Below are 7,501 nucleotides of genomic sequence, written 5' to 3'. Positions count from 1 at the left end.
GGGTTACAGCCCCTGTGACATCATTGTTATCTGCCAGTTCTGCCTTCTGTTACACATGATTCCTTAAGAGAGACATTTCCATTTGCTAAACCCAGCAAATATGTCAGAATACCAATTTACTGCCTTCCCTGTAAATTAACGGAGTCTGCAGCCTGGAGTTTAAGGTGATTTGTGCTATTTAGAGACCATTTCTACCTGTGTGAAGCCATTTAGTTCCACATGCTGCTGACCTTTTTTTAAAAAAAATTCTCTCAAAACAAAAATCAAGCTGGACATAATAAAGACTAAATGTATTCAGTTTCTCCACGGGTAACACATAGCTTTATTTTTTTCTCACAGGCTTCACATTATCATCAATATGATACATCCTTTCAAATATATAAGTTTAACATAATGGATTAAATAGTCAACGAAAACATTTCAGTCCCATAATATATAAATAGAGCTGATACAGCAGTATTTTGCAAATATTATTCAAAATGTTCTCATTTAATCAATCCCAGTTAGATAACTACTATATTTTCATTGTGATTTCAAAAGAAGAATTGCAGTTGCACCAGGAGCAGAGACTGCAAAGCAACACTAAGGCAGAGCAGATTCTTCTCAGTACAGTTCATCCAGCCACAACATGTGCTCAAACTAGGTAAATTAGTGTCTCCTCTTTTCATGTTGCCACGAAAGGTCTGCTACATGCTCCAGATTTGAGAGGTCAGCCTCGAATGGTAGCCTTGTAGACAGTGTATCTTGATGACGCTAGGGTTTTCTAAAATATATACATTTTAGATTTAGACCTTAGTCTCTGTCAGTCAGTGCTCTGTCAGAGTACTTTTGTGATCTACTGAGAGAGGAACTGATCAGGGAAGATGAGTCATGAAGTATCAGGGCTGGATAGGTAGGTTGGAATCTCTTAATTGCCCCGTTGTGACTGTGTTTGGCCCATGTGAAGATCTGACAACCTGTCAAGGATAGATTTACCTGACGTCCTATGTTTCTGGAATAATTATAAAACCAGGAAGAAGCAGTGCGTGGGATCCATCCATCAGCAGAACAGGTGGAACAGAGATGCACAAAGTGAAGTAAGGATGAACTTGACAATCCCTCATTCAAATGCAGGTATTACATCTTGACCTTAGTCTTTATCACAGGGGTTGTATCTAAACATGTTTTTTTTTTCATTTCTAAACAGATATAAATTTAGCCATTTCCAAAAGAGCTCATTCTATCTGCACACCTTGGTTTAGTTGTACAAAAAGTAGAGACCGGCTTTAATGAAACCTATTGTATGCATTGGTATACAGTACTAAAAATACGAGTTTATTCTTTGCAGGAATTCAGTGCCTGGGGAATATGTTAGGCTTTCAGATTGGCAATATTAGATTTCCTATGACATTTAGCTCTAGAGTAAAAAGATTACTGGACATATGAAACACTTTTCCCACAGGTTTTATGTTCATAGGTTGACACACAAAAAACCTGCTTCATGTTACAACCATTTCAAGCACATTAACCTGGGCTGACTTTAAAATAGTCACAGGCAATTTTGAATCAGGACCCATCATTGTCTCATAGTGTTCAGAGCTAAAGAGATTCTGTTTTTTTTTTCACCTGTCAATGTGCTGTAGTCATTCCTTTAAATCTTGGAATATGTTTCAATTTGGATACCAAATCTGTCTGACAGTGTTCTGGGAAGTTTGGGGGAATGGGTATTCTCTTTGTATGCAAGTCAGATTCAGATGGGAAGGCCACATGGTTTACAGATTTTACCACTGGTTTGACTCCAACAGTCAGTGGTGGTGGTGGAGGGGAGTCCCCATTACTTGTAAGCAATTATTATTATTAACAATAATAATAATAATAATAATAATAATAATAATAATAATAATAATAATAATTTCTGGGAAACACTGTGACATAAGTGATTTGGTGGCTCACTCCTGAGAGTCTGCCATTTGCAGTTTAAGAGTAAGTCTTTAAACAGGAGCTGTATAAAAAAAAAACAGACATAGCAACTCATCAACTAATAAATTAAAATCTATTACTGTTGTTACTTATTCAAAGACCTCTAACGTGATACCTTAGCAAAACCTACCTTTTTCCAACATTATGTTGCCTAACCACTAGAATCCTATTGCTATACAGATGATCATGTTCTTTTTAAATTATTTTATAAAGTGCTTTTTTTCTAGTATTTTTCCAAAACGATTATACCGTGTGTGCCATCGCTTACTAGACTTACTTATGTTTCGGTGGAATCCATGCTGTGCTTCACACAGATTATCAGGCGCTGCATCTTTTTCACGTAACCGATTAGTTCGTTGGAAAACTTTAAACTTTATTTTATTTTTAAAAAGTGCAAACGTGTTTTCCAAGAGTCAATACTGGATTTACAAAAATTGAACACAACCGTATTTCTCAAGAACTTAACCGAAAACTCGAATTGCCGTGAGCCCTCAAAAACGACCATTCGTTCTTTTCCATATTGGAAAACCAAAATTTTACTGCATATTCCCATTTTGTGAGGGCATAAAGTGGCATCATGGAAAAGTACTGCAGAAGCAGGCATCATAATGAGGAAAGTAAGACGAGCTCTCTTTAAATTAACTGATATGATTCATCCATAAGGATCTTGCGTCAAGGAATTCATGGAGATGAACACAGCTGCGCCTTATTCTGCCGCGTAATGGGGTCAGTGCCCAGTGTCGAACAAAATCAATGTGGCTCTGAGATTGCTCAAGATTATGTATTGATTTTTACCGCCCCCTGTGCAACGCTCCTTTGAAACTGATGCTCTGAAAACGAAAGAAAATATGCAAAATGAATTTCGATTAATCTAATTCTGAGAGCTGAATGGAACTGTCAGGAATGATCAGTGACAATGTCTAAAAATCGGTCTTGGCATTTTAAAAGCGCACTTGCCAATATTGAGGACCCTCTATTTCCTTTTAGGCTACTCATTAAGGAAACAAAAGATTAAAACACCGGTTGTATTATTCTCACTCCATTACTGAACTCAACCATTTCCTTACATACGTTCACACAATTGCATCATTATTTTCATTTCATACTTATTTATACATTTATCTAAATGACCTTATTAGAACAGTCGCTTTGTAACACTATTACCACGTTCGATATCTTAACATGTTGTGATAGTCCTGTTTTTACATTCAAAAACATTACATTACTGTACACTGTAATGTACACTGGAGTAGAGATTGTGTTGTAATTGAGCTCTATTACCATTGCCATTTTATTTCATACATTGGGGAGGAATGCTGTATCAATTTTTTCCCATTATAGTTCGATTGAAATTTAAAGAGTTTAGTATCAAGCTTTGACCTATTGTTACACAGTCAATGCAGTCACTTCTTGGGATTAATGGCTATAGATCATCTCAGAATAATCTCATAATTTAACTGCGAACAAACGACAATTCTAATTCTGTACTGAAGGACTATTGAAGTGAACAGAGTAGTATCACTGTTTAGCTCTTCTTGGAAGATTTGTTAATCCGATAAATCATTGTCTTTTTCTGTTAACAATATAGAAACTATAATTCGTTGATCGTGAAATAATACGTAATTTGTATTTAAATTGATAAATAGAATTTAATCAGCAATGCATTACAGTGGTAAGTGCACAGTTACTTCTAATATGTATTCTGATCATTCTTATTATGCCTATAGTATTCATTAACAAGATTTAGACACCTTTCCCATTTCTTCTGAGATCAGCGGTCCATTCCTTGGTAATAATGTTTAATATAATTTACACTGTTCCATGAAACCGCAGCCCAGATGTGTTTTCTGGCGTTAAATCTGACTACTTTCAAGAAACGGCTGAATGAGAATCTTGGGTCCGATATAAAAGATTATTGATGTCGTGCGCAATTACAACATATTCACAAATAATGGGGTAAAACACGAAATAATCCGTAACTTCAGGGAAATAGCATTTTAATTATTAACACAGCATTTAAGAACCAGTGGAAGGCGTTATACTTGACAGTTACTTAGGAATTCAGTAGGAGAAAACCGTTTTGACGCGTTTTTTTTTTCAGGGCGGCTTTGTAATAAAAGTACGCAATAAAGTAAAAATACTAGGTACTGACACTTATTTTGTATTTTGCTTATATCGACACCCAGTTCGAATTTCAAATGTGCACAGATTCGGTTGAAATGGCAGCCATAATTTACAGTAAGAAAACTAAGAAACAATGCCTTTGAAAATTCTGGTTATTCCTTCAACGTACTGTAGCTTGAAAAGCCACACAGAAGTGTCTCTGCTTCAATCCTGGGCTCTGGCGTAGGTGAACTGGGGGGAAAAAAGCGGTTTTTTTTTTATTCCTCCGTAGTAATTGATACAATATATTGTTTCAACTAGCTTCCGTTTAAAAATAAAGGAAACAATTGGTGAATATTTTAATTGAAACAAAGAAATCGAGAATTGTTGCTATACTTCAGAAAAAAACAAAGTTCATTGACATTTTCTCTCACTTGTTACAATTATTTTTCTTTAAGCATTACGTTTATTAGGCACTAGTGCAGTTATGCACTGATATTTATTAATTAATAAGGGGGTATGAATATGTATAATATATACTGTATATATTTGTAAATAGTAGACATATCCAATTAGTAAAGGGGCACTCTGGCCTGCTGACTTCAGGTGCATACTGTAGATATGGGTCTTCATGCATTGTACCTTGCTATGGATCACCTTGAATGTTAATTCTAGAAACCTCTCCATCTGTATTTTTTAAATGTTTTCAAAGTCACTGCAGAATACTGTGGCCAGCACTTTTATGTCAAAGAGCACAGCCTCTCTCAATTTTTGTTGCCAGCATTACTGAATTAGACAACTTCTTTTTTTGACTTGCTGAATTCCAGCTCTCATTAATTCTTGTCTTCACACTACATTGCTTTACCATGACTCCTCATTTCCTTAAAGGTGATTCCCACTTATGTTCAGCTCGGCAAACCACGTACTCTTAACAGAAGTAAAAATGTTTGGCTAGAGCAGACCATTGGGTTATACATTGTGGTCATTGGCCCATTCCTCAAGTGTTTCATTGTGAAGGAGACAGAACTGTTGTTTCTTATGTGCAGTATATTCCAGAACGATGAAAAGGTCAGCACTGATCATTTCAAACTTTTCATCTGATGACTCTTGCGGAATTAATTCCACAGCTTGTTTCTTACATAAGTCACAGATGACCTACTCTATCAGCCTGAAATACAAGGGCGACCGATGATTACACCGCTGCCAGAAACCAGAGCGCGATTTTCCAGTTCATTCAGTCTCTTTGTAAAGGTCAGTAATTGCCGTCTGTCGCTCATCGTTATTAGGGAACCCTTCAAGCCTGACACATTTTTCACGGCTGAAAAAATGCACAGTTTTATTGCTGGCATGGATAACTGGTGAAATAAGACCTCTAACATCTTGCTTCAAAAGTGAATGGCCCCAGTAATTCTTTCCAGAACTAGTGAGCAAAGTTACTGCTATTCATTGTGTTCCATGGGTGGGACTTCAGAAAAGAAACGGATGTGATGTCTAGCAAATAGCAGAGGGAGTTGAAATTCAAAAAGACAAGTACATTGCAACAGGTCCCTGGGAAAGTGCTCTGCTTGTATCACATACAAATTGGACGAAATGAAAACATGTTATGGGCTTGCTTTGAATAGAAAGTAATTCAAGATAGCTAGGGAATTGGATACAAAATAGCTGTACAGAGTTCTTACATTTTGTTGTTTTATATAATCTGATGTTTGCATGAAGCTCACTCCTCATAATTTTCTATCCTTTATTTCATTCTGTTGATGTATGTTTTTTCCACGTTTGATGTTGTTTTGCACATTACCTGTTACCTGTTGTTGTTTTGCACACTGCCTGTTGTCTGTCTTTCTTTTCTTATACAATTGTATTGTTGTTTTTCGCACTACTTATCGTCTGAGAGCTAGCTAAACAGCATTTCGTTAAACCATATACCTGTATATGAGTAGAATGACAATAAACTTGAACCTGAACTTGAAGAATTCAGATAATGTTCTCTGTTAAAGTAAGGGAATGCTCTATTGAAAGTGCAACCCTGCTATTCCCAGGTCTCTACACAACAGTAATAATTCTACAGTATGTCATACCTACAGTTGTCATACCAACTCATTGCTAATTCCCTAACCCTAATTCAATTATTATCAATCAGTAACCATGATACATGATGTGGAAGGCAATCATTTCCTCCCATCAGACTTATTCCGGATTTTAAGACCCACATTCTCATCTCCTTGTGCTTAGCCTTATTTTTCTCTTCTAGTCCAAGCGTTCTCCACTCACTTACCTGTTCATGCTCCAACTGTGCTTGCTTTCTCACTGTGCTCCTGGATTGCCTCTGTACTGCGATGGACTTCTCTGGCTTTGACACTGGACTGCCGTCTCTACTCCACTTCATACTTTCCCCTGGAACTTTATAGACCTTTGACTTACGCTTGTCCCCGGTTACAATTATATTGCGTTTTGGATTGTGCGCTCGAACCTAAATCCGGTCTCCTGCCTCACACCACTTCGCCATCCCTGTAAGTACAGCAGTATTACAATCTAGCCTTTATATAACAATTTTCATCCTAGCGGAACCCACAGAGTCAGCTTTTGCATCTATAGAAGGGGACATGTTTATCTGCTGCTGCACTGTGCCACTTACCTGTGTAACAGGAGGAGCCGTCATGCGGCAACAGCCCCACTATAAATCAGGTCAGCTGGAGAAGTGAGAAAACATAGCAAGACTTCACCCATTTAATCAAGGAACACATCTGGGGAGGTCAGGCTGTGCCCACCCACTGATCCACCAACACAACTTACAGCAGCAACCTGTCTGTCCTTACAGGTCTCTCATTCCAGTACTGACAAGGCCCAGCCTTCTTTAGCTTCTGAGATCCTACAAAATAAGGCTATAAGGTAATGCTGCTGTCAACAGAGTGCAGAAGGAACAGAAAGAGCTTCCTCATTCTGACGTCCTGCACAGTTCAGCTGGAAGCAAGCAACATCTGTGAGTATATTCCCAATGTGTCTACAGTGCTCATTATCTGTCAATGGCATGCACAGCTCTCAATGAACACTCAACGGCCCAGGTTTCTCTTATGTGGGATATGAATGCACAATAAATACCAAGGTATTTCATTTTAGTTCATCTAACACCAGCTATGCTTTAAACCTGGCCACCAAAGAAAATGGTAAGGGACAGCATAAAATATAAAAAGCAAGCATGCAGAGTTTGTGCATTGTTGATTAATTTTTACTGATTTTGTGTACTTAAGTGCAGGGTAGCACTGCAGGGAGCCCTAATGTACAATTCTGCCCGAACAGAACACATTACAGTTACATGCAGACACTTTATTAACATTGCGTTTTAAAGTAGAAATGGAATTCACTTGTTTCTTTTTAAACACATCTGGTTTGATCTGAGCTTATCAGTCATTAACAGTTCATGAAGAATTTATATTAATGA

The sequence above is a fragment of the Lepisosteus platostomus genome, chromosome 21 (assembly GCF_059453375.1).
Source record: "Lepisosteus platostomus isolate fLepPlt1 chromosome 21, fLepPlt1.hap1, whole genome shotgun sequence".
NCBI lineage: Eukaryota > Metazoa > Chordata > Actinopteri > Semionotiformes > Lepisosteidae > Lepisosteus > Lepisosteus platostomus.
This window is presented reverse-complemented; position numbering follows the sequence as displayed.